Below are 27,060 nucleotides of genomic sequence, written 5' to 3'. Positions count from 1 at the left end.
GGTACAAAGTTTGTTTTGCATTTGTTGTTTTTAACCATGATCGTCTACAGATATTGAAGTAACACGCTTTCATTTCTGTGCTAGTGATTGTTGTTGTGTCTTGTATGGAGGACCAGAAATTCTTAATTTTGATGCTTGTGACTTTTTGTGACTCGTCCGATATGCTGCAATAACACAGCAGAATTTTGAACTCAGTCCTTTCCCCACAGTGGTGACAGCAAATTGTGCTAGTCGATGCTTTTCTCGCCTCCTCTTGAAATAGTCAGCATCCAAGTGACTTGAGGCAACTGTTGTTGTGATCTGTTGGTATATAAATAACACTGAATTGAACTGAACTGAATTGGATGAACCACAACAATCGACAAAAAAATAAGGCACTGAGGTTTTGGCACAGTGCTTTCACCAAGGAGAATAGGATTTAATGATTCGTGCATTCTTTTAAAGGCATTTCATACTTGCCTGAGGCCATGTTGGAACTTCCCAACATACCTGATACATTACCTGTATTAGCTACATTTACATTGTTTTTATCTTTTTGTGCTGTTAAAATTATTTTCTATTTTTATTTAAAGCAGTTAGGAAGATTTTCTATCGTAAAGAAAAAGTAGCTAAAATGTACTTTAATTAAAAAACTGTGTCTGTATAAGCTGCTATTCAGTTAAACCTTGATAATAATTCAGTATATGTTTTAACAATTAAAGAAATAAAAAAAATATATACTTCTGCATAACAAAAGTATCCACCAGAGACACCAGAGCATTTTAACACACATGGTTGTGTTTGACGTTCTTCTAAATTGCAGTCCAGAGTTTGTCAGGTGGGTTTATTTTTCTTAGTTTTTGTTTTGTTTGTTTTTTTGGATAATCTGTTCTCAGAGTTTACCTGAAAGATATTCTCCATTAAAATGTTTCCTCTAGAGTCACTGCTCGGTTTCACACAAGCAGGGATGTTTATCTTTGAGAGAACTGGCTAAGACTTCGTCACTGTGATGGTCTGAAACTGTCAGGCATAATCAGGCATACACAGATTCATTATTGTTTTCCACAGCAGTCCTCTTTTCAGTACAGTAATGTTACGATTCCCTCCATGCAACGTGTTTATGGGTAATCTGTGAATTGTTACAAAAATTGGACAAAACACAAATATAAGATTTTTTTTTCAGAGCTTTGTCTTCTTTTAACTTTTTCTTATAACATACTAGACTCATGTGTTTTTGCTCTTAGCTTATCCAGTGATGTGATAAGTCAGTTTTGTAGCTTGATTTTCCCACAAGTACTTGATCGTCTTTTTCTCCACCTCATGTCTCCCTCTGTGTTCTTATTGGAAGAGCCTGTCGGAGCAAATCCCTAGAGATTGTTCAAAAAACAACTCACACTCTGAAGGAATGCTTCACCCCACTCCTACTCACTGGTGCAGCCCAGCACTGAGGTGCTGACCTCTGTCCCACATCTCAGCAGTTTTGCGATGAACACTGGAAGTTCCTCACTATTCTTTTCATCTGCTTTTGAGTTCACTAGCCCTCCAGCGAAAATGACACTTTCATTACTGTATGATCTGAAAAATGTTTTATATTCATGAGACATTATCATCACATGTCTAAAATGAATACAGAGCTCAGCAGTGTAGGCAGATTTTCTATAGTACAGTATTACTGTTGGATTTGTATTGTTGATTATCATTTATGCTTAGAAATATCTACTTATCTATGCTTAGAGTTTTATAATTAGTTGCAGATTGATAGAGGTTTGATCCTTAGTAGTCTGCAGAGACGTTGTATGCATTCCAGAGTGTTCTGGCATTCACACCCACATTCTGGGAGCATGGGAGAGGGCATACCTTTGAAACATTTAAAATTTTGGAATTGGTGGAATTTGGTAACTTGTTTTTAAATCAATAACAATGACAAAAGAAAACAGAAGAGATAACAGAAAAATAAAAGTTAAAGTTTGGAGTAAAATAGTAAATTATTTCATTTCTCAATATCCCGGTTGAATGTTTTAGGTCAGTTTGCTGTCTTTGCGAAAACAATGATACAAAAGTTTTGAAAAAACTTAAGGTTGCAATGCCTCACTATGAACATTTCGGACAATGAAAAACCCATAATAATTATATCTTTCATTTTGTCTTTATGCCTTAAAGACACAATGCTTTGATCAAAGCTGCTTAATTTTCCAAATTAATAATGCTTTTGCTACGTATACTTTGAGTTGGTTTTATTGACTGTGCCTTCAAATCTAAAGAGAAAGAGGCTTTCTGTTTTTTCATGTCATGGATGTTGTTGAATGCTGCTTCAGCCTGACACACTATTAAATCATTGTGACTAGACAGCCGTTTAATTAGAGTCATTATAGACATCTGATTGTATCTTCATGACCATAACACTGTTTTCAAACAACTGATTTTTTACAGAGTAGTTCAAACAGATTTTCTCATGGTGGTTCTTTGTGTCTGGGGGTGGGCGTCCGGGTACACACCGGCTCACTCCTTGGCGGCCGCTTGTCGGGGCCTGGGGCTCGCTCGGGCCCCTTTGGAGGTGGGGTGCCCCCGGCCTCTCGGCCTGGGGCTCGGTCACTCAGGCACAGCTGGGGGCCGGCGGAGCTCACGGGCGCGTCACTGCAACTCCCCCTGACTTCTGCTCCGCGGCTGCTGGGCGAGCCCTCATCTGGGACTCTCCTCAGCTCTTACTGGAACAGTGGCGCGGCTGCCCCTCTGTTGGTCTTCCATGGTCTCTTGTGTTCTGGGGGCCTCTGGATGTCTGGAGTTTTGATCTCCTCCATACCCGCTTCACACCCTGGAGGACGGGGCTGTGGCCCCCCCACACCCTCTAGCAGATTATTACATGGAGAAACCTTTGGAATGCAAGCATGCTGATCCACACAGGTATGCACACATGGGTATTCACAGACGCGGACTAAAGCTTTCTTGGCTGCTGCCTCAAAGCACACTGTGCGCTGTCTATCTTGCGTGCTGCACAATATCGTTTATTACTTAGTAAATACTTGTTATGATATTTTGATACCACGGTAAGCATTTACAGGATATTGTTTTATACAGGAAAACTGTTACTCAATAAGGCCAATCTACTAGTTGTTTTTCTCTTTCTCTGTGACCCAAGAATTAATGTGTAGGACTCACAAGCTGGTACCCCAAGGTCGAAAACACCACAGAGATGAGACCACTTCCTTACTCCCATCCTCCCTTTTTCTTTATCTCCTGGAAAAGGCTCGTTAAAGGCTAGGTGGTTCGTTTCAGAATTCACTAATGAAAGAACTCTGTATTTTATGTCTAGGAGTGTATTTTGCTGGGATGATCATAAATTATAGCTGAACTGATAAACTACACACAGGATACTTCTTTGCTCACAAGGCAGGAAGACGTTTCCTTATTTAGTCTGTACCGGTTTGAACTGGGAAAGCTGACACACGAACCTTTTTTTTCATCTATATAAACTGCTGTGTATCAAATAAACCTTTGAGTTGATTTGGGAAGGCAACCTGAAGCAGTCTGTGTTTCCTTGTTCTCCCAAGCTGCTCCCGGCGCTGTAACTAACCCAGCTGAACGGCATACCTGAGTGTTACTTTAAATAATTAGGAATCTTAGAAGGAAAGGACAAAACTCTGCTTATCGCTCACGCCACGGAGGAAACCCGGGACGGCAATTTCCTTCAATACTGATATCTATGACTAGCTAGTTTATTGTGATGGTGCTTTGTTTTCTCTATTATTATGTTGCTCTTTGTTGTTTGCTGGCTCCTCTGTTTGTTTTTTTTGTTTGTTTTGTTTTTTTTTCTCCATACAGGTGACCCAGGAGTTCTTTTTTTTTTTCTCTCTCTTCCCCCCCTTCTCACCGTCTCTTCTCCCCTTTGGTTTTCTTTCTTTCTCTCCCCCTCTTTCTCTCATTCATTCCCCCTGTCCTATTTATTTAAAAAAAAAAAAAAAAAATGACAAAGGATGAACTGAAGCTCTGCCATCACGTAATGTCGCATACTGCTGTTTCTGATGTCATTTAAAAAAAAAAAAAAAAAAAAAAAATAATGCTTTTGCTACGTATACTTTGAGTTGGTTTTATTGACTGTGCCTTCAAATCTAAAGAGAAAGAGGCTTTCTGTTTTTTCATGTCATGGATGTTGTTGAATGCTGCTTCAGCCTGACACACTATTAAATCATTGTGACTAGACAGCCGTTTAATTAGAGTCATTATAGACATCTGATTGTATCTTCATGACCATAACACTGTTTTCAAACAACTGATTTTTTACAGAGTAGTTCAAACAGATTTTCTCATGTAAGATAAGATAAAAGATAAGATAAAACTTTATTAATCCCTCGGGTGGGTTCCTCTGGGAAATTCGGTATGCGTTTCGCTGTCTTTACGTTGTTGCTCTGAGGAATTGAATCCAGAAGATATGATCATCAGTAAAGATAACATAAAGAAAATGAACTGCAAAGTGAAGGGAGAACGTCATTTACCTCTTCTGCTTTTATACAGCATGAAGCCTACTGCTTCTTCTGTAACCACAATAGGTCTAATCACCCCTCCTAAAATAGCTCCTGAATATCCTGAAACACAAAGAAACAGAGTCAGTTTTAATGTCTTTTGGCTCTGAACTCTGAACTGGATCTTTTTTTTTTTTTTTGTCAAAATGATTATATAATTTCTTGATTTATAAAGCTTTTATATAATTTGCTTTATGGCTTTATTGGAAGAGGTTTAACGTCAAACACATAAACAAACTTAAAATGGAGATGGAAGACCAAGTAAAATTAATTTTGAAAGATGTCAATGGTTACTTGCTGAACTATGAAATCAAGCAGGTTTTCTGTTGCATACTGTGGAGCAGGGAAATTATTTTACTGCTATTGTTAAATAATCATCATCATTACCATTGCATTAATAATAGAATCTGCAGCATTGATATTGTATTCAGAGGTTTAAACTGTGTGTGTCTTTTAGAAAGACTAAGTTGCAGGCTGACAGGAAGTTGCAGAGAGTTTGCAGAAGGGAAAGCAGAAGTGAAAGCAGAGTCTAAGTTATTCTGAGCAGGTTAGACAAGGCTATTTGAATTACTAGGTTATTCAAATTGTCTGTTATACTTTTATATTCTTTTACTAAGCCCTTAGTAGAGGTTCTTGATTAAAACATTTATTCAACATAGTACATATAGTTTCAGTTAGGTTATTACACATAAGGATGAGCCTCTGGTCTGGTAGAAGGTCAGAAGTGCAACGGGTGAGATGAGAGGGCATGTAAGGTCAACATATACATACACACACATTAGTAGACTCATTTATAGGTGAGAAGTTGGTCATGTTTGTCTCTGGAAAGAGGAACAGCGTCTGGCAGGATGTGGGGCTCGTGTTCCAGACGAGACGAAGACAGCGTTCTTTTAAACTGTGTTAAAAGTCATTGTGGTTTTGATTTGACGTATGTATATATTCTGTCTGTGACGTATGAAGGGGCGTCATTAATTCAAACCCTGATGCTATAAAAATCTGTGTATGCTTTGATTAAGTCGAAGATTAATTCCTGTCTGCGTACAGATTATTCTTCCCACGCGTGTATTCATTAAAATCAATTGTTTGACCAAGATCTTCTGGACCACGGTTGTTTGTACTCTCCTTCCTCAATATTTGAACCTTAACAATACTGTGGAGTAAACGTCATATAATATTGGCTTCTGCCTACATAATTAAACAGGTACGGAGGTTCAGACTCAAGCTGCCTCTCCTTTACTTGTCTTTAAGATGGCACACAGACCAAATCCAGCACTTTTCAATCTTTTATTCTTTCCTGATTGTCACTTTTGCTTCTTAATAACCTGGCATTAAACAGCTGCACTTAACCTGAAAGCTAACATGTTAGCTAACATTAAATGGCACCACGTTGATGGTGAAATCAGACAATTAAGAAAGTATGTGATTGAGTGTAACAAGAGGTGCTTATATTTTAGAAATGTTTACTAGATAATATGTACTAGGAAAAAATGGGAAAAATGTGTATTCTTTTGGTTTAATTCAATGTTTAGCATTACAGCAGCTTTCATATTAAGATAGTAATCAGTTCCATTGTCTTTTTTGACTCAATGACAGTAGTTAAAACAACCTTAAACAAAATAAACTAATTAATTTTATTTATTAAATGGGTAGTTACTTTTTCTAAAAGTTTTTGTCGTCTCTTCAGCATCACTAACTTCACATGTGTAAATTCCCTCCTGAAAACTTCTGCTTCCATTTCTCTGAGATTGTGTAGTTGGTCAGAGTCCTATTCAGGATGACCTGATTATGGTTGAATCTCTACATGAGTTGAATGTTTGAGGGACTGCATGAGATTGTGTTGTCATACTCATGCACATTTTCAGAAGCTGAAATATTATTCCAAAAACACAAAATTTCCAGCAGGTGATCTAGCAGATTTTTAGTGTCTTTTCTGTCTCTCTCTTCCCCTCTGTTTTTCTTCCCCTCTCCTTTTGTTGAGCCTCTTCCCGGCTTCTCTTTTCTTTGTCTTTCTCTGTCCTCTCCCCCACCCCTGTCTGTTTCGACTGTAATAACTTATTACAAGTAAAATAAATAAATAAATGAATAATAAAGATTGAAAAAACTATGACAATCAAGTTGCCCAGTATGGCAAAAGCCATAATGATCCATTTGGGAAGATAAATCTGTTGGGCAGTTTTCTTGGCCTTCAGACAATAATTCTTGTTGGAGCTATTTGTTCTTATTTTTTTTATTATTTTGAAATTAGTTAAAGTTTGTTGTTAGTTTACTTATATTTGGGGTTTATTTACAAGTTTATTTGTAGGTTAATATTTGTTTTGTTTGTTTGATGTTACCTTGTTAAATTAGTCAGTAAGAGCTGTAGGGTCATTTTGTGTCTATAAATAAAGAGACTGGTATAGGACCAGCATGCACTGGGGTGGGCCCATGGTTTTTTACCAGAGCAGGAGAAGCAGCAGGAAGTAACAAAAATGGATCTTGTTATTGCCAAACTGGATAAAATAAACCATAAAAACGCATCTTTCAAGTTTGGACAGTGGACTTCTTTTGCCTGCGTACGAAATATTATCTCAGTGCAGCAGTGGCTTATGGACTTTTAATTGTGGGATGTTCGGTTTGTCAAACAAAAGGAATTGCCACCAGAAAAAGTAAAAAACCTGCCCGTGGACAAAGGAATAATCCTTCATTAATGGATATGTTGGATATATGGATTTCAAGGATCACCGTCGAACTCGAATAAAAGTTACTGGATCATCTGTGAGTAATCCAGACGGATTTGATGTTGAAGCCTGGATCAACATGTCACTCGTTCATCAAAGCTGGTGAGTGATGATATTGTTTAAGCCTTAAAGGAAAACGGTGAAGCTATTGGAATTTAAAGACATTATTTCACTACAAAGACTGATGAACTGAGTTTTGATGTACTAAATTGGTGCATAATTGGATTGCTAATTGAAACATGCCAACGCCCTCTGTGGAAATGGTTGTTCACTGCAATCAGCAGGTAAATGGATGTCGTGTTTGCGCTTTATGCTATGGACTCTCAGTGTGCTGTGCATCTTTATAATGTTCGAAATAATCCAAGAGGACAATAAAAATGTCGGATATTAAGAGTAAACATGAGGATGACACTCAGATTCAAGCAGAGAAAAGAAGCATCAAATTTACGCCAAAAGGTTTGGATTTGTATATAAAGACATGCCAAGAAAAGTGGAGTTCAATGTGTAAGCAAGCATCTAAGTACATGGGGAAAATTTCCGCTTTAATGACCTCACATGGGAACGTTAAGGAAGTGTCTTCTGAATTTGGGAAGTTTATTAAATGCTATCAAGATGCAAACGCTTTGCAAGAATCCTTTTTAAGTTTGCCACTGCCAGAAGATGAAGTGACAAGGCAAAGCACACATTTTCAGTCGAAGGTGACAGCATTCTCTGTTTTTATGGACAAAGTAAAGGTTTGGTTGCAGGAGGCGGGCGAGCCGTATACTGAACAAAGCAATACTGCTCTTAATGATCAAGCTGTTGAAAGTTTGGATGAAATAAATCCTGAAGACAGTGTCTCTAATATCTCAAGTGTAAAGCCACCTTCGAAAACATTGTCACAGCAAAGTCGAATTTCATCAACATCTTCCGCATGCATTAAAGCTGCGGCTGACAAGGCAGCGCTCATGGAGCGACTCGCTGCATTAAAGAAAAACATTCTATTGAAGCGCAAGAGGAAAAACTGAGAAAAGAAAAGGAGAAATTATCCTTGGAAACAGAGTTGTCAGCAACTAAGGCAAAGCTTCGTGTCTTAAAAATAAACTCAGTTTGTAGCTCTGAGCCTTCTGATGGAATGAACTCTTATTTTGAAAGAGGGCACGTACAAGAAGCGCCTAATTTAAATCCTTGTGCTGATACATTTGTTCCGGCAGAAAGAGATTACTCTGGTATAAATTCTGCATCTGAATCACAAGTAATCATACCTAGACAAAGTCGAAACCAACATCAGGTGGATGAGATGATGGTAAAAGTTGATGCTTCAGCTGGAGAGGATTGTGAGTTGGGCACCTATTAAAAGTGAGGATGTGAAAGGTCTTCAGTCATTCTCTCTTTTTCTTAAAGGATGTTCGAATCTAACACAGCAAGTTGTTTATATGAAGGAGTTGGATTTGCCCTCAAATATGAGAATGATTGTTATGAAACTTCCATACAAATTGAGGGAAAAATGGAGAGTTGTTGCCTATGAACTGCAGGAACAAAATGGTTACAGAGCAGTGTTCACTGATCTGGTTGCCTTCATAATAAAACAGGTGAAAGTAGCATCAGATCCAGTGTTTGGCAACATCCAAGACTCACAATCTGGAAGCAGCTTTAAAGCTTCAAGTTCCACCAAGCAAAGAAAAAAGGGAAGTAGTTTTGCCACTAATGTCAGTACAGTGCCAGGAGTCAAGACTCAATCAACTGGAAGCAGAACAAACTCCATTGTTCTGCATAGTTGTGTCATGAATCGCTGTGTGGCAGGCAGACAAGCAGGAGTGGTGGACCCAAAATGCAGAACTCAGACACGGAAGTGAAACTTAAAGCGCAGCTTTATTGCTGGGAAAAACCTCGTACAAACTAAACTCACCAAAAGACAAACTAAAGTCTGAACAGAGGAACCAAACACTGGAAAAGAAATACTAAACTAGAGCAGGAGACTAAACACTAGGAACATAGAAGCGGCACACACAGCTAGTTGAGGGTACGACGCGGCACCGACACAGAGAAACACAGGGCTTAAATACACAGACGGCAGTAATCAAAGGATGAGAGACAGGAGGGGAACACACCTTGGAGAAATCACAGCTGACGAGACAGGGGAAACGTAACCTGAGCACACTCACATAAGACACAGACCTTCACAATAAAACAGGAAACTCAGACACGGGGAACCAGACAAGACGCTGAACTGAACAGACAGATTCACAAACAGACGGGGTGAGACCATAGACAGACAGAGATACAGACGCAGACTCAGAGGCGGACCGAAGAGAACTCAAACAATAATAATCATCATAATTATAAACTAGAAAATGATAATAATAAACTTAAAGCGCTGGGTCACCGACCCAGGACCATGACAAGTTGTTTGTTTTGTTCACACAGCAATCATTTACTAGAGAATTGTAAGCAGTTTAAAGCTAAAATGCATCGGGATAGGTTGACTTTTATCAAGGAAAGGGGAATTTGTTTTGGTTGTTTAAAAGTTGGTCACACAAGCAAAGACTGTAGGAGTCGTTTGGATTGCAAAGTGTGTCACCAAAAGCACCCAGGGGTTCTTCAAATAGAGCAAAAAGATCCAGGTGTACCCTCAGAACAAACTCAACAGATGACAAGCTCTGATGTCCACTTTTCAACTGCAACCACTCAGACATGTGGGCATATTGGGGCTGGTCATGAAGTTAATGTAGTTTTTCCTATAGTTCCAGTTGAAGTTAAGAGCCAAAAGAGCAATAAAATTGTGCAAACCTATGCGTTTTTGGATCCTGGAAGTTCAGGTACATTCTGTACAGAACCCTGGCAAAAAGACTGAATCTTAAAGGTAAAAAGACCAATATCCTTTTGAGAACAATGAGTCAAAATAGGATTGTTAGTGCACAAGTTCTGTCTGGTTTGGAAGCAAATGATTTCATGGCGTTGCCAGATGTGTTGACTCAAAAGACCATGTCAATTTCTACAGTCAATATTCCCCAGCAAGGCGACATCGATCAGTGGCCTCATCTTAAACCTGTTAAACTTCACAACATTGATGCAGAGGTGGAGCTACTGATAGGGACTGATGCTTCCAATGTTTTAGAGCCATGGAAGGTGATAAACAGTGTGGAGGGTGGACCTTATGCTGCAAAAACAAAAGTTGGCTGGGTCATAAATGGTCCCCTGCGCACTGGAAGTAACAGTGGAAATAAAAACAACTGCACTGCTGTAACAGCCAATAGGATTTCTATTGAGCGTCTTGAAGAAATGTTGATTAAACAGTACAATCGTGATTTTTATGAAAGATCCTCAGAGGAGCAGACTGAAATGTCCAGAGAGGATCTGTGTTTCATGGATATTGTTAGTAGTTCAATAAAGCTTATTGGAAATCATTATCACATTGATTTGCCTTTCAGGAGAGAAGGTCCCAGCTTGCCAAATAACCTCTGTGTCGCGGAGCAGCGTCTCCAGAGTCTCCAGAGTCTCAGACGGAGATTTGAAAAGGATGCTCATTATAAGGATGAATACACTGAATGTGTAAACAACATGCTTGAACAAGGATATGCCGAGCTTGTGTCTGCAGATGAGTTGCACAAAGATGATGGAAAGCAGATCAACTTCCAGTTGAGAGAGCACTGGGTTTACAGTCAGTGTTGGGAAGGTTACTTTTAAAATGTATTCCATTACAGAATACAGATTGCATGCCCCAAAATGTATTCTGTAACGTATTCCGTTACGTTACTCAATGACAGTAACGTATTCTGAATACTTTGGATTACTTAATATATTATCATGCTTTTTACAACAACGTGAATGTACTATTGCTGTGTGATTTATTACTATTACTGAAGGTCCGCGACTCCGAACTGTAGTAAAGGGACCTCTGACTAATACGGCGGGGTCCCTGTCGGCTCATAGCCGAAAAATAGCTTTACTTTGTTGTGTGGGTCAACTTTTCTTGCGAGAGACAGAGAGAGGCATTGAAAGGCTGCTCCAACGGAACTTGTTGTTTCGGAGGAAAACACGAACACAGCGTACAGTCGAGTCTTAATAGCTTACTTACAACTGGGCTCGTCAGGCTCTCTTCTTGGCTGCAGTGGTTATTATTATATTTACATGCTTCCAGCTCCCGTTTTTCCTCGATGACAACTCGTACCTTTCCACTCGCCTTTTTCTCCCTCCTCGCGCTCACAGACACATAACGTGTATGGCAGTCCATTCTCCCTGCAACACGGACTACACTGCCCATGATGCTACATTCTTTAGAGCTATGCTTGTAGCATTCTGCCTGTTAGCTTAGCACAACAACAACAACAACGAAAAGGCGCTCTCTCACCCAGGAAACACACAGTCGCAGAGAGAGAGAGAGCGTCGCCCTGTAACCATGGCAACCGTAACGCTGCCGCCTGGAACAACAGAACGTAGCTGTCAAACAAAACCCAAACAGTCCGGACCCGCAACAATATGAAACAGGAAAGTACCGCAGTGTAATCCATTTATTTCAACAAAGTAACTGTATTCTGAATACCACCTTTTTAAATGGTAACTGTAACGGAATACAGTTACTCATATTTTGTATTTTAAATACGTAACGGCGGTACATGTATTCCGTTACTCCCCAACACTGTTTACAGTGGTGCATAGAAACAGACAAGTTCCAGTTCAGAACCTCCCTGCAGGACCGTCCAACAACCAGAAGGGGCATTTTGTCTGTGGTCAGCTCACTGTATGATCCTTTGGGAATCTTGTCTCCCTTCAGTATGCCAGCTAAACTGTTGCTACAAGAGCTTTGCCAAGAAAATTTGAAGTGGGGTGAAGTTATTCCCCACTCTCTTTCCCAGCGGTGGTGTGATTGGCTGGAGGATCTCCAGCTGATTTTAAAGTTCAAAGTGGAATGTTGCATTAAACCAAGTTGCTTTGGAAGACCAAATAAGGCACAACTTCATAATTTTTCTGATGCAAGTCAAGATGGTTATGGAACAGTGTCATATTTAAAGTTGGAAAAGAATAACATCACGCATGTTGCTTTTATCCTGGGAAAGGCTAGAGTTGCTCCTCTCAAGCAAACTACAATTCCCAGGCTGGAATTAACGGCTGCAGTTCTTGCAGTTCGAGTGAATATGCTGAGTGAACGACTCAGAGGGATTGGTGTTTCCTCCAGATTATACAAGAGATCTTGTGCTTTTTAGGCAGGAGTGTATAGCACTACACTATTTTTTTTGTTTTGTTTTCAAATTGATTACATTGTAATGTGAAAAAGTTACTTGTGACAATGTTCCTCCATGATGGAGTCCAAAGAAAGCAATCTACAATTTATTTGTCTGTTAAGACTGTGTGTAATGTACAGTCACATTGCATCTATTACACATATGCTACAGGGTATTGGCAAACCGTGCCTTTTATGCACAGTAGTGCCTACTAGGTAGGAACTAACATCCAGGTGTATATAAATTCTAACCCTGCCTCGTTCTGGGCTGCATGATGAGGTTTGTATAGGCATCTGGACTTTTACAATATCTACAGCCTTCTTAGTCTCTTAAAGTTATCAAAATTAGGCTATTGTGTGTTACTTTGAATTACAATTGCCAGAAGATATACAGACTAAGGCATTGTGTTAAACATGGTGAAGTAAGAAAGAAAGATCCCATCCTCACTAAGGTGTTATTTCTTATAGTATCATTGCCACTTCAATGATTAAAAAAAAAGGTACATAAACTCTCCCATGCTAGAAGTCAGGAAAAGAGATAAAGAGATCAAGCCAACTGTCACGGATGCTCTCCAGCTCATGGCAAGATGTCATCTGAGACATTGGTACAAAATTATTATTATAGCATAAATATACTGCGCAGGACTCTCAAGATGCCTCTGGTAGAGGACCCGAGCTTGAAGGATAAAGACCACCATATGACACAGTAACTTTAATAGATATTCAAGCAACAGGCTTTTATTTCTGGGGTAATAACTGCTTGAGTTACTGCTGCTGTGCCCGTGTATGGATGCAGCAGCTCTTTCCCTTTAGAGGCAACATATTGCTGCACAGATTTAGAAAACAAGAACACTGACCAAAACGTGTAACAGAGTCATTTTTCTCATCATGGTAACAGCAGAAAAATGTATTACTCACCTCCTTTCGAAATCGTAGGTATTAAAAGAACTATAACAATCACCACATACAAGGCAGCAATGATGATATGCATCACTGGACTGCAAGGAAGGAAACACAGTTGATTTTGAGTATTCTGGGTAAGTCTTCTTCAGACATCAAAGTCCCATAGTTCCTGCAGTCAAAGGCATTTCGTTTTGTGCACAAAGTCATGTTGGAACACGAAGACTTGGAGATAAGATCATGAAGGATCTTCCCCGCCCATCTTGTAGTTTTATTAAATTTTCTTTTTAGCAGAAGAAAAGGTTGAATGGATACACATATCATAACATGTGCCATCTAAAGACACTTTAGACTCAAATCTTCCAGATTTTGCAACTTTACTCCACAGCCAATTAATGCCTTTAACATTTAACACATCACTTCAAAGACAGCATTTCAACAAAATCCGTATCCCATTACTGTAACTTATATATATTTCACTTTTCACCTTTCAAATTCTTTCAGATGTATAACAGTAAATAACAACATAAACTGACTGACTACATGTCATGGTCTGGGTGGTTTTCCACAGCATCAGCTCCTCCCCACTGGGTGGAGTCTTCGTTGTTCCTCACCTGATGGCAATCGGACCAGCAGTATTTATGACCGGCGCACTCAACTGGTCTTCGCCAGATTATCTGCCAACTTTAGTCAGTTCTCGGCCTCACGTCCATTCCTTGGTGACTCATCAGATGTATTAACCGTATCTCTGTTTTTCTCGTCAGCCGCGACAACCCACCTACCAAGCTCTCCTGGAAACCAGTTTGCTGCCGCCGGTAATCCCTCTCCGTGTCGGAGCTGCCATTCTTTCCTGCCTGCCTCCCTGCATTGCATGCAGTACCCACCTGGACCTCTCCTGCCTCCCCCCTCCACGCAACCCTCACCTGCAAGTTTTGCCCTGGCCCGCCACAGTTTCCCCTGCCCAGTACCTGCACTCAGTTATCCCTGCCGTCTAGTTATCATCACAGTATCTTCTCTCGCCTCAGACATCTAGTTTATGTTCATTGATTCTAGTCTGCACTTTCTGTTAGCCTTTGAGCATTGTAAAATAAATATCTCTTTTCGTTACACCTCACCCCTGGCCTCCGGTTTTGAATCTGCACTTGAGTCCCTTCCATTTCCACGGGCCACTGCGCCTGACACTACACTGGTCAAGATTTACACTTATACAGGAACATCTGAGGTCGTTAGCACTGTTGCTTCACAGCAAGAACGTCCTGGGTTCAACCCCACCATCAGTGAAGTTTGCATGGCCTACCCATGTTAAAATTTGTAATGATGGTGCAGTTATTAGCAATGTGATCTTGGGCCTTTCTGCATGATTCTACATGTTCTCTCTGTGCATGTGTGAGTTTGATCCTCATGTATCGATTCTTATGTAATATTTAATGTATAAACACACAGGAAGTGAAAAGAGACAAGTAAAAACTAAATATTCCCCACAGCATGCTAAGGCTGCAGCATAACTCCTCTCTGTCCATCTGTCAGTGTATGTGTTGTAGTGATGTTTATTTCCCTTTTTCTCCAAAGGTGACTCCTCCTGGTTCCTCGACTACTCTGCCAGGCACTCACCTGTCAGCAGAATACAAGCTTTAGTTCACATTGTAATACAGATATTCAGTAAATCAACATATAAACACCATCTGTGTAAAGATTTATGCTTCTAAAGTGAAACAGTGAAACATTAAAGCACTATTAATAAATAAATATTGTGCTTTTAGGTTCTTCTTTTGCGTCTGGTTCAGTGAATTTTGGTTGGAGCGTGGTGAAACTTGATGTTTGGAATAGGTGATAGCTCTGCCTGCTAACAAGCCATTATCTATAGTGTTACATGAAGTCTGGAGAGTTCGGGTGTTTTTAGCGGACTTTTGTGTATTTACATAACTGCTCTTTTAATCATTGCTTGTTTTCGCTGTGTTTGGTGGTTGTAGAAATGGGTTAAATGTGCATTTAGCTGAGATTCTAAGGTTTCTGTGGATGCTACATAGGCTGATATTTGCATAAAAGGCTTGAGGCCTTTCTCTCTGTATAATCATAGAGGGTCACATACCTCTTGAGCCCCAGTGCCCCTGTATGAGGGGCAATGGGGCTTAAGCTGTGTGTGGAAAATTTAACAATAACCTGCAACACACCCAGTGAGCTTGATGCAATCTGACTCACTGGCTACATCATGTGGCAAAAAGTTGTTACTGCAGGTAAATGTTTTACAGTCACATGATGTAATCTCTATGAGTGCTGTCTGAGTTCAAAAGTAAGTAAACTATTATAACTATTATACAACACTGGTTGGTCATTGTTACAGGGACCATGATGGGGACAACTGTTTTAAATATTATCTGGTCGTGGACTGAAGTGAAGGAGCAGTAGCTCAGAAACTGAAACAGGAGTTTTAGTGTTTAGTTAAGCCTCTAAACTCAATTACAAACATTTCAAAACTATGTTAGCTCCTATCATACAGTGTCCTCTCGAGCAGAGCACCTGTTTGCAATGCTTTTGGGAAACCAGTTCCCAAACCCCCTCTCTGTAAAATCAGTATTGCAGTTCAATAAAAAACGTTTGTTTTGTTCATTAGTACCAAGAAGAGAACCTCCTGCATGTTGCTTTAAACTCCAGATCAGCAGGTGGAGCCAAATCAGCTCTGAACTGGTGGAACAACCTCCAATAAATCCAAAGTTCACCTGGAGAATTCTTACCTGTAGAGCAATTGAGCTGTTAGTGTCTGTTTATCTGCAGAGGCGAGAAAAGCTGTTTGTGCTCTTTGCTCATAGAGTTTTTCTCAGTTTGTGCCCTGGCCTACTCTAAAGGTGACAATCAGCAATTAATTCTACACCCAGGTCAAAAATGTGTATAAGAAAATTGGCATAATATAATATTATTTATAAACATACCTGTTCAGCTGTCCAGTGATTAATTACATAAGTACATGGAGGCAGGGACTCAGAACAGTCATATTCCTCAGGATGAGCTGTTCTAGTTGGGCCTCTTGTCAGCTTTCTCTCCGACACTATAAGCAATCGAGGTTTTTTTTTCCTGGAAAGTTCATTTAATCTTGATGAACAAGTGTTTTTTGTAGTTAAATTTGGCTTCTATCACCTGCGCCAAATCTCTAAAACTAAGCATTATGTACCGCACAAGGATCTCGAAAAACGTATCCATGCTTTTGTGACTTCCAGATTATTATGTCCAATCTGTCCCTCTTCACAGATTACAGCTTGTTCAAAATGCTGCAGCTCGCCTCCCAACTGGAACTGGAAAGTTTGCTTCTATCACTCCAGTTCTAGCTGACTTATATTGGATACCCATCAAATATCGTATTGATTTTAAAATCTTGTTGCTTACTTTTAAAATCATAAATAACATTGCACTGAGCTATCTCACTGACCTTCTCAGCCTGTACACTCCAAGTCGAGCACTAAGATCATCAGGTTAGTTACTCTTGGCGCAACCTAGGTCTCAGCTGAGGACCCGAGGCCATTGTGCTTTTGTCTCAGCTGCACCTAACCTCACAAACAACCTTCCTGCGACTATTTGTGCCTTGAACTCAAGTCAATCTTTCAAATCATGGTTGAATACTTACCTATTTAATCTGGCATTCCTGACTAGCTAGTGCCATCATCTCATCTATTTTAATCTTATTATTGTGTATTTTTTAGTTTCTTAGCTGATATCTTATATGTATTAATTGACCCTATCTCATAATTGAGGTCTGATACCTACTTTATTTAGCCCACACTTCTGGTGTGTTAAGGCCCTAACACTAACAGAGCCTTAACACTTTAACAGAGTGGGAGTGTCACCACAGGGCTTAAATCTGGGACTCTCCACCATTTGAACCTAGAACTGAAGAAACTTCATTTCGCCTCAGCTGTCTCAGATCAACTCCACATACAAAATATGAGAACAAGGGACAGTGTTTCTGTATATATTCATTAAAACATTTTGAATCTTTCAAGCAGGCTGAAACGCTACATCTGTATTTTCCTTTTTCTTTTATTTGCTTGTTTTTGTAAGTACAAAACAATACTAGGTAGAGCAATACTGGTTCATGCAAATTTATTGAGCTATATTGTTTATTTCTTGTGCTTCTTGGGACCCTGTTTTGGTTACTGATCAAAGGGTGTGGTGAGCTTTGACTGTTTGTTGCTAGTAGGTTTTTCTCTGGTTCAATCTGGGACCCTGAGACGAAAATAAAACTGTTATATGAACACCGTCTGTTACAGATTGATAAATTAAAAATATAATTTTATTGTTAGCATAAGCTGTTAGTTGCTACTTTAATTAGGTCCATGCCCAAATTTATTGATGTGTTGCTTAATTGCCCTGTGGGGATAAATAACGTTTTCTGATTCTGCTTTCACAGAAGTGTCATCAATGACCATATAGTGTATATGCTGGGACTGGAGAGGACCAGCACACCGGTGTGAAAAGAGCTTTGTGTAAAGACAGCGAGTTAATAAAGTTTTAATCCAAATAGTGTCAGATTGAGAGCAAGAACCCTTTTTATTGTTTGAGTACAGACAGCAACACAGAACATCTGAATAGAACCTCTTCAAGATACCGATTTAAACTTAAAAAAACACTGAAATCCTATTCATGCAATGATCACTGGAGATGCTCCATCAGTCCTCCTGTCAGTCACCTGCTTCACTCTTCCCTCATTCATGTTGCTTTGAGTGAACATGAACCATCACATTTTTATTATCTCAATAAAAACCGCAGCTGGTAGTTAAAATCATGCAGTTTGTAGGTGAAAGTGTAAAATATCCCAGTCATATCGATAACTGGGACGAGGTCACCTTCAGTTCCATCAATCAAACATGAAGCCGATTAGCTTCCTTTCACATTATTGTAATGCATAAAACATTGACGTTGCCGGGCGACACTTGGGTTCCCACTGCAGAAGATCCTTTTTTCTTCAGCTCCCTTTGATTTACACTTACATATCAAACTTTTTTCTTTTTAGTTATAAAGGTTTGGAATCTTTAGTTGGATGAATCAGAGGGACGTTTGGTGTATTAACAGCTCACAGGAGACTTTGGTTCTTTAAATCCATGAAGTTCAACTTCTCTGTTAACTGAAATTGAGGGGAAAACGCATTACAACGATTAGAATTCATCTTTATTGTTTGAATTTCCAGATTGAAGAGGCTTTTGAACTCTGAGATTTACTGAGCTATTGGTTTCACCACTGTCTGACACTGTCATGCATCTTTTAGATCCATGAGATCAATACAAATATACAAATTATTCCAGTAGTTCAGACAGAACCTAGTTTTACCTCTTTTCCTTTTGCAGTACAGCAAACCCCTGCAGTAATTACTATAATAGGCATGGATGCATTTTCCAAATTAAAAAACAAGGTGTAGAAACAGTAACAAAGGGGGCCCAAGTTTGTCGTAGGCTCCAGTATTTGAGTAAATTACATTTCACCGTTTGTCAGCAGGACTAAGAAGAGAACCTTTTTCTTCCTGCTTGTTGCTTTAAACTCCAGACCAGCAGGTGGAGCCAAATCAGCTCTGAACTGGTGGAACAACCTCCAATCAAACCAAAGTTGTTCACCTGGAGAATTCTTGGTGGAGAACCGAGTTGGTAATGTCTGTTTATCTGCAGAGGTGAGAAAAGCGGTTTGTGCTCTTTGATTAATGAGCCAAAAATTGTTAAAGCTTCTTCAGAGTTTTTCTCAGTTTGTGCCCTGGCCTCCTCTAAAGGTGAGGAGAGCCTTTGTAGTTTTGTCATAGATAGTTATTTTTATACATTTGAAAACTTGCTGTGATTGTTGATTGTGGTTGTTTTTTTTCCTGGAGTAATCTGGAAAAGCAGCAGAAACCATCAGAACTAGGTATTATTATTGTGTGAGGGTGTTTTCTATTATTTGTTTCAATTATTTGAATGTTTTAACCAAACTGTACATAAGTGGTATTTCTGTGATTGTGAGAGTACGGTCTCAGAGCCTTTGTGACTTTTAGTTTGCTGAATGCTCTTGCAGCTTTCACTAAGACCTGATCTGTTGCTATTGTGATGAAAAATAAGTTGAACTTTGTACAGAAGTGATTCCTGCAGGGAGGGATCAGGATGACCTCCTTTAAAGCCACTCCCAGACCCAAAAGCTTGGCTCTTGGGTTCAGATGGATTTGGACCTGCTGGACTGAGGGGCATTAATTAGCATTCAGTTTAATTTTCAAATCATATTAGCTGCCTCAACTGGCATTTGTGGATGCACAAAATGTATCTGCAGAGTTTTGTTGGATGTCCATCCCAACAGTCAAATTTGCATGAAGCTCAGGGGTTTCAAACATAAGTCATTACTCCAATCCGGCCCGCTGGTTGGTTAATCGGTGCTGGTAATTCCAATGTGTTTAATCTCACAGGTGATTGGTGATAGGAAGAGGAGACTTGAATGGATTCTTCACAAAAGGTAAAAAAAAATCTGTCTTTTGTTAATGTTATTGTGTGTATCTGTTGAACATCTGTTGTTGTTAGACAGCTGTTCAAAACCTGTAACTTATTCAATAAAAGCAAAAGAATATTTGTAAATTAAAAAAGGTCAAGCACAATGCATATCTTATTCACATTCTTCATAAACTGCATTTAAATTACATTTAAAGGTGCAGCAAGTATTTCTTTTGTTGCAATTACATAACAGCAGAATGTTTTGCTCATAAATATGTGTATAATTTTCATCTTCCAACAAACTGATGCGTTCTCATAAACGTAGAATTGGGCACTGGTTTGTGGAAGCTACTATATTATCTTCCCTCTGTACTCTATATGTGACAATTAAATATTTTTTGATATTTTAAATTTTATTTTACTCAGTCACCCCAGAGTAACTTCAAATGTTCTGCCTGGCGTTTATTTAGTGGGCGCATGCTATCAGATCACCGTTTACTTGATAATGCCAGTGGAACATCCACTATTTACTGTGGATGAGGCAAAACTTTGAATGGATTTTATTTAGAGGGAGTCAGTGAGGCTCACTCCTGTGACCGCTATGCTGAGGTGAGGGTCAGATGCATAATCTGAGCTTGCAAAGAAACGGACAGAATATTCTCAACAACTCGACTCCCTATTGCTGTCACATGTCAGAGGTGAGCTTCACTGACTATCAGACTCCTTTTACAAAGATTTACATCCTCCTCCAGAGTAAATACAGACAGACACCAGGTGATGTAAACGTCAGACTGACATGACAGCCTACACTCGCTACAGATAGAGATGTTTGTCCTACAGCAGCCGTGATAGGTAGCACTATGAACTTAAAGTAGGAGGGATAAGAAGACAGAATTTAGTTGACTGCAGTCTGCTGCTGACATGTAGCAGTGAGATTTTAAACTCTGTACTTTAAGTGACATTTTCATCAAACTTAAGATTAAATTGTTTTTTAAATGAACCTTTTGACACAGGTAACCCACAGTGACTATTCCAAAAGTAAAGTGGGAGAAATTGAAATCGATAAACCTAATAAATATTTATTATTTGTGTCTGAGGGTGGCCGGTGGTGGTTAGCACAATCGCCTAACATCAAAAAGATCCTTGGGTTCAAATCCACTGGAATGAAATCTTCATGTTCTTCCCTTGTGTATATGGGTTCTCTCCGGGTACTCTGGCCTCCTTAAATGAAAATTGTAAACTGGCTGTAGGTGTGAATGGCTGTTTTTCTCTCTGTGTTCGCTCTGCAATTGATTGGTGTACTGGACTGGTGTCCAGTGTGTACCTCCCATCTCAACCAGGGTCACCTGGGATAGGTTTCAACCTAACTGCTACCCTGAATTAGATAAACAAAAGAAAATATATGAATTGATGTACCTGAGCAGAGTCTTATATAGATGCTAGTAACTCTGCACAGTGTAGTTTGATAACTCTGGTATCAAACTGCATTAACTTCATCCACATCATAGGTTACCCTTTTTCCTTTACTGGTAAATAAATGGTAAATGGCCTGCATTTGTATAGCGCTTTTATAGTCCCTAAGGACCCCAAAGCACTTCACACTACATTCAGTCATTCACCCATTCACACACACATTCACACACTTTACTGCATCTCATTGGTTTGTTTCTCTGTCACTACAGGAACAAAGAAGCAACAACCGAAAGAGACCTCGGCACTCTTCCGATGATGACAATGCTAACCTCACACAAGCAAAGAGAGAGAAATCATTCACTTGTGGTCTTTGTGCAAAGAGCTTTATCACAAGGAGGCAGCTCGGGAGACACCAATGTTTCCACAATAAGAAAAGATGCTTCTCTTGTGTTGACTGTGGAAAATCTTTTACTACAAAGAGTAACTTGACGAGGCATAAGCTCATCCACACTGGGGTTAAACCATTCAGCTGTGACCAGTGTGGAAAGTCTTTTACTTCGCAAAGTGCCTTAAAATCACACCAACTCATCCATGCAGGAATTAAACCATTCATCTGTGATGAGTGTGGAAAGTGTTTTACTCGGCAAAGTGCCTTAAAATCACACCAACTCATCCATGCTGGAGTTAAACCATTCATCTGTGGTGAATGTGGAAAGTGTTTTACTCACCAAAGGAACTTAAAATCACACCAACTTATTCATGCTGGAGTTAAACCATTCATCTGTGCTGAGTGTGGAAAGTGTTTTACTCACCAAAGGAACTTAAAATCACACCAACTCATCCATGCTGGAATTAAACCATTCATGTGTGGTAACTGTGGGAAGTCTTTTACTGTGAAGGGTCACTTGAAACAACATCAGCTCATCCACAGTAAAGCAAAACCTTAAAGTTGTGACTAGAAATGCACCAGTTCTACGTTTGGCTGGTATATCAGTCTGATCCAAATGAGTCAACAAGTTGGATCAGATATTGGTGCAAATCTATTGCTGTTCACTGACTTCAGTTATGTTTTGTGTAACACTTGTTTAGAAGATTTTACTGCGGTCACAGCACCATGAAGTATTGCTACCAACTCAGTTACTATCGTTTCGCTTCAGGTGTTTCAGGTCAACTTGATGAACAAAATATGAGAACAAGGGACAGAGTTCCTGTATGCGTTCGTTAAAACATTTTTGAAGCTTTCAAGCAGATTGAAACGGTACCTCTGTATTTTTACTTTGTTTGTTATTTTGTAAGTAAAAAGCAATACTTGGTAGATTAATAGTGGTTCATGCAAATTTATTGAGCTATTGTTTATTTCTTGTGCTTCTTGGGACTCTGGTTTGGTTGCTGGTCACATAGGTGTGGTGAGCGTTGACTGTTTGTTGCTGGTAGATTTTTCTCTGGTGTTCATTTAACATAAAACTGTTGCATAAACACTGTCTGTTGATGCTACAAACTGCCAAATTAACACTATCATTTTATTGTAAGCATAAGCTGCTAGTTGCTACATTGAGGTCCATGCCCCAGTTTATTGGTGTGTTGTTGCCATAAAATTCAAAATGTTCTTTTTTCTTATAATTGTACATTTTTATCAGTTTTTGTTTTCAACATTTTATCACGTGTAAAACATGTCTTTATAAGCTTTTAAATCATTGCATCCTGTTTGTAACTATCTTCGTGTCCATTTTTGTTTTTACATATTTACTCTTTATTCGGGGCATTGGACAGTGAAAATGGGAGTCTAATTGCCCAAAACCCAAATAAAACATTTTTTGCAGTGTAAAGGTTGTGCAGTCCTGATCAAACTGAATTAATGTTTTAGTCAAATGGGTTTAAAACACAGAATTGAACTTCATCTTTAGCTCATTTTCCAAAGTTCCCTCACTGCTTAGAAAAACAATTTGAATTTTATCATGTACGCTGAAGTTGAACGATTCAGCTGGGACCAGTGTGGAAGGTCTTTTGCTCAACAGTTCACTCCATTCAAAATCATTTATGTACAGCATAATACTCAGATTTTAGTGCTCTAATGGGACCATGATAATCAGCTCCATTAACACTTGTACTTGACCTGAATTCTGTCAGGTCAAGTACACATGTAAGATGAAACACCATAAAACCAACTACACTGGGGTTAAATGGCACCTCTATGAGCCGCATGGTCAACGATGTCACAGAAGTGTCATCACTGACCATATAGTGTATATGCTGGGACTGGAGAGGACCAGCAGACCGGTGTGAAAACAGCTGTGTGTAAAGACAGCGACTTAATAAAGTTTTAATCCAAATATTAGTGTCACATGGAGAGCAAAGACCCTTGTTATTGCTTGATTACAGAAGGAGAAACAGGACATCAACACAGAGCCCAGATCACTGGAGATGCTCCATCAGTCCTCCTGTCAGTCACCTGCTTCACTCTTCACTCATTCATGTTGCTTTGAGAGAAAAATTTGGTCCAGCCATTTAATCGTTGTGTATTGTAGGGTCTACCTTACAAAAAAAAAAAAAAAAAAAGCACCTTGAGGCGACTATTGTTTCTTGGCACTGTAAAAATAAAATTGAATCTTGATCTTCAAGGCTTATCCGTATCAGTAGGCCTCAGCTGATGTGGTGTTTATAGAGCTTGTGTTTATGATCACTATGGACCAAATGTTGGACATAGCTGAAAAGTTAAGCACATATAGAATTTCCTTTGGTAATGACTGAGGTGATGTAGATGGTTACAAAATCTTTGGTACCCGTAGTAGTCTGTCATAATTTTGTAGTCCCATAGAAATCTTTCCAGCATGCAGATAGCAATGCTCTTATCTTAGAAACCCAAACACAGATGTAAATAGATAAATAAACTAAATACAAAAATATTTTAAAAAGTCAAAAACCTGATTGTCCATCACATTTTTATTATGACAAAACCTGCAGCTAGTAGTTAAAATCATGCAGTTTGTAGGTGAAAGTGTAAAATATCTCAGTCATAGTGGTAACTGGGACGAGGTCACCTTCAGTTCCATCAATCAAATGTGAAGCCGAATAGCTTCCTTTCACATTATTTTACTGCATAAAACATTCATGTGCCTGGCTGACAGTTGGCTTCCCACTGCAGAAGATCATTTTTTTCCTTCATCTTGCTGTGGTTTACTCTTACATATCAAACCTTTCTTAAAATTCAGTTATTAAGTTATGCAATCTTTAGTTGGATGAATCACAGGGAAGTTTAGTCTATTAACAGCTCACAGGAGACTTTGCTTCTTTAAATCCATGAAGTTCAACTTCTCTGTTAACTGAAATTGAGGTAAAAGCATTACAACAATTAGAATTCATCTTTATTGTTTGAATTTCCATTTGTCAGACTGAAGGAGTTTTTGAACTCTTATTCTGGAACTTTTTACTGAAATGATTTTGGCTAAGCTGAATTCATCAAAGTAAGATCTCAAGTAGGGAATTCTTATTTGACTTATCTGGCTCTAGGGAATATTTAGATTCATGTGTGAGAAAACTGGTCCTAACTCCATGATAAAAATGTTCTCCAATATGATAACTAATAGCACGGTGTGCATTTTTATTCACAATATTTACTTACATGTTGGGTTCACCACTCTCTGACGCTGTCATGCTGTTTTCTTGCTGACCTGAGACATGTTTTGGATCCATAAGATTGATACAAATATTTCAGTAGTACAGGCAGAATGTACTTTTACCTCTTTTCCTTTTGCAGTACAGCACCAGGCAGACTGACGATAGGATGCATACGAGTACTACCACCCCTGCAGTAATTGCTATAATAGTCATGTGTGTATTTCCTGAAACAGTAAAAGAATCTGATTTTTAAATTTCTCCTGGATGCCTTAATATGTTTATTTTGTTTGTATGTCAAAGAGATTTTAAAAGTTTTGAATGATTCTTGCTTTTGTGGATTAGAAGGATGCAACATAAATTCCTTTACCTTGACTTATTCGAATAATGGTGTAATTAATCAGCATCTCCTCAACATTACTAATCTCACATGTGTATATTCCCTCCTTCTCTGAAGATAAGCCCAGTAATGTGAGGCTTCCCAACTCTGATACAGCCTTCACATGCTGCTTCCACTCCTTTGAGACTGTGTAGTTGGAACCAGACCCAGTCTTTTCCAAAATTGCACGATTAAGGAATCTCCAAATGAGGCTTGTTGGAGAAGTGTTAAAGCTGGGGCAGGGGATTGTGGTTTCAGTGAAGCTGCCAGTAACTGAAGCTGAAACAAGAAGGTTGAGCATATGCCAGGTATAGATGAACAGCCTACACATGAAGTGCTTCTGTGTAAATCTAATGCATGTGTTTCAGTATTCAACAATAAGCAGCTTTCAACCTCATTTCCTAGCTCATATGTGAGGTCATACTCACGTAGCTGCCTCAGACTGGCTCTCCTCCTGTTCCTCTGAGTGCTCACAGTGCAGCTGTAGACTCGATCACTTTCATTGAATGAAGCTATCAAAGAACCATTGATGTTGTAGAGCTGCTGCTTGGTCTGCTCGACTGTTGTTGTATTCTTGAAGGTCACCTTGGATGGAGGTCTGGTTGACCAGGTGAGCTCAGGTTTAGGGTAGATGCCCTCTGAGCTGCAGGTGATCCTGTTTCCTGCATGCTGAATGCTGACTTTGACTGGGGCTGAAAAATACAGAGTAAACCTGTGGCTTTTCAACATAACACTACAACTGCTACATATATTAGAGGTTGGTATAAATCTTTTGAAATATCGAGCACTTAAAAGAAAAGGAAAATCCCCCAAAACCTCAGATTTTTCATACTGTGCACTTTAAGGTTGATAAATTAATCCTTTTCTGTATTAATGGTGCTGATGTAGCAGCTGTATCTGCCCTCGTCCTGAACCTGCACCCCTGTCAGTTGGAGTGAGGCGTTTCCTTTGGAGAGCTGGTCCTGGAACAGCGACGTCCTGCTTCTGAATTGTTGGTCCTGGGTTCTGAGCTGGTCTTTGTTGCCATAGTACAAGTATACAAGAGGGTGTCCCTCTGACAAGTGCATCCAGTGGATGTATACTCCTCTAGTGTTTCCCTGGAAAGTGCACGGTAAGATGCACGTTGTCATGAAAACACAGGAAACTTCAGTATCTGAAACATCAGATAAAGACTGTTAATGACTGATGAAGTTTTGCACATAAAATATTTTGCAGTAACATGAAGGGAAATATTAAAGTGAGCCATTTCTCAGTCTGACTCAGCTGGTGCTAGTGAATGCTTCACTCACCTCCTCTGGAAATGGTCAGAATCCACAGAAACATGACAATCACCAGACACATGGTACTGGTAATCATGGTAATCCTGATCCTGTAACATGTCATTTCACATGGAGCACTGGACTGCAGAGAGATTTGTTTGTATTTTAGAAATGTAGCTTTCCCTAAGGGGAACAGGCTTTTATGATTAATGTTACCAAAAGTATCCAATTTACCTGCACAACTTCATGATGGAACCTGCTGAAACAGACATGAGACAAAAGGAAGTCCAAAGGCAGGTAACAGCCCTGTGAACACCTGCACCTGGTATCAATTCAGCCATGTGGGCTTAATTAGAGAGAAGATGGAAACAGGGCAACATGAGGGAGAGAGAGAGAGGTAGAGGTAGAACTTGGAGCATGAGAATAAATTCTAACCAGTGCACACAGTTAATCCACATAATCCACACACATAATCCAAATGTAATATTCACTGTGTTGTGGTGATTACAGCTGGTTAGAGTTACTTTTTAAGTACCTTCATGGCTAGTATCAGTTTAGCTGTACAAATGTACAGCTAAACTGATACTAAAATGAAGGACAGTAGGTAAACTCAGATTTTAAAAACAAATAAACTGCAAATCCAGTGTTGACTGTTT

The 27,060-nt window shown here is 39.3% G+C and overlaps 2 long non-coding RNA genes and 1 pseudogene across 4 annotated transcripts; 1 reads left to right on the top strand and 2 right to left on the bottom strand.

Moving 5' to 3' along the window:
- Positions 1-4,141: 4,141 nt before the first annotated feature.
- LOC309714323 lies at positions 4,142-13,729 on the bottom strand. 2 transcript variants are annotated; one of them, XR_014278901.1, is made up of 3 exons: positions 13,332-13,729; positions 4,470-4,559; positions 4,142-4,382 (listed from the first exon to the last, which is right to left on the bottom strand). It is a non-coding gene; the product is annotated as an uncharacterized lncRNA (long non-coding RNA). The 2 variants fall into 2 exon arrangements; XR_014278902.1 differs by lacking the exon at positions 13,332-13,729 and adding an exon at positions 11,271-11,829.
- A 5,042-nt stretch (positions 13,730-18,771) lies between these two features.
- On the top strand, positions 18,772-22,964 carry LOC309714858. The gene is made up of 3 exons (XR_014279058.1): positions 18,772-18,963; positions 19,720-19,766; positions 21,424-22,964. It is a non-coding gene; the product is annotated as an uncharacterized lncRNA (long non-coding RNA).
- A 1,116-nt stretch (positions 22,965-24,080) lies between these two features.
- LOC309714545 (CD276 antigen-like) lies at positions 24,081-26,717 on the bottom strand (annotated as a pseudogene). The gene is made up of 8 exons (XR_014280691.1): positions 26,639-26,717; positions 26,435-26,546; positions 25,978-26,298; positions 25,574-25,837; positions 25,137-25,424; positions 24,892-24,993; positions 24,774-24,822; positions 24,081-24,474 (listed from the first exon to the last, which is right to left on the bottom strand). The product of XR_014280691.1 is annotated as a CD276 antigen-like (transcript).
- Positions 26,718-27,060: the final 343 nt, after the last annotated feature.

This window comes from Aulonocara stuartgranti (genome assembly GCF_965226115.1).
Source record: "Aulonocara stuartgranti genome assembly, chromosome: 9".
NCBI classification, from domain to species: domain Eukaryota; kingdom Metazoa; phylum Chordata; class Actinopteri; order Cichliformes; family Cichlidae; genus Aulonocara; species Aulonocara stuartgranti.
This window is presented reverse-complemented; position numbering and strand designations above follow the sequence as displayed.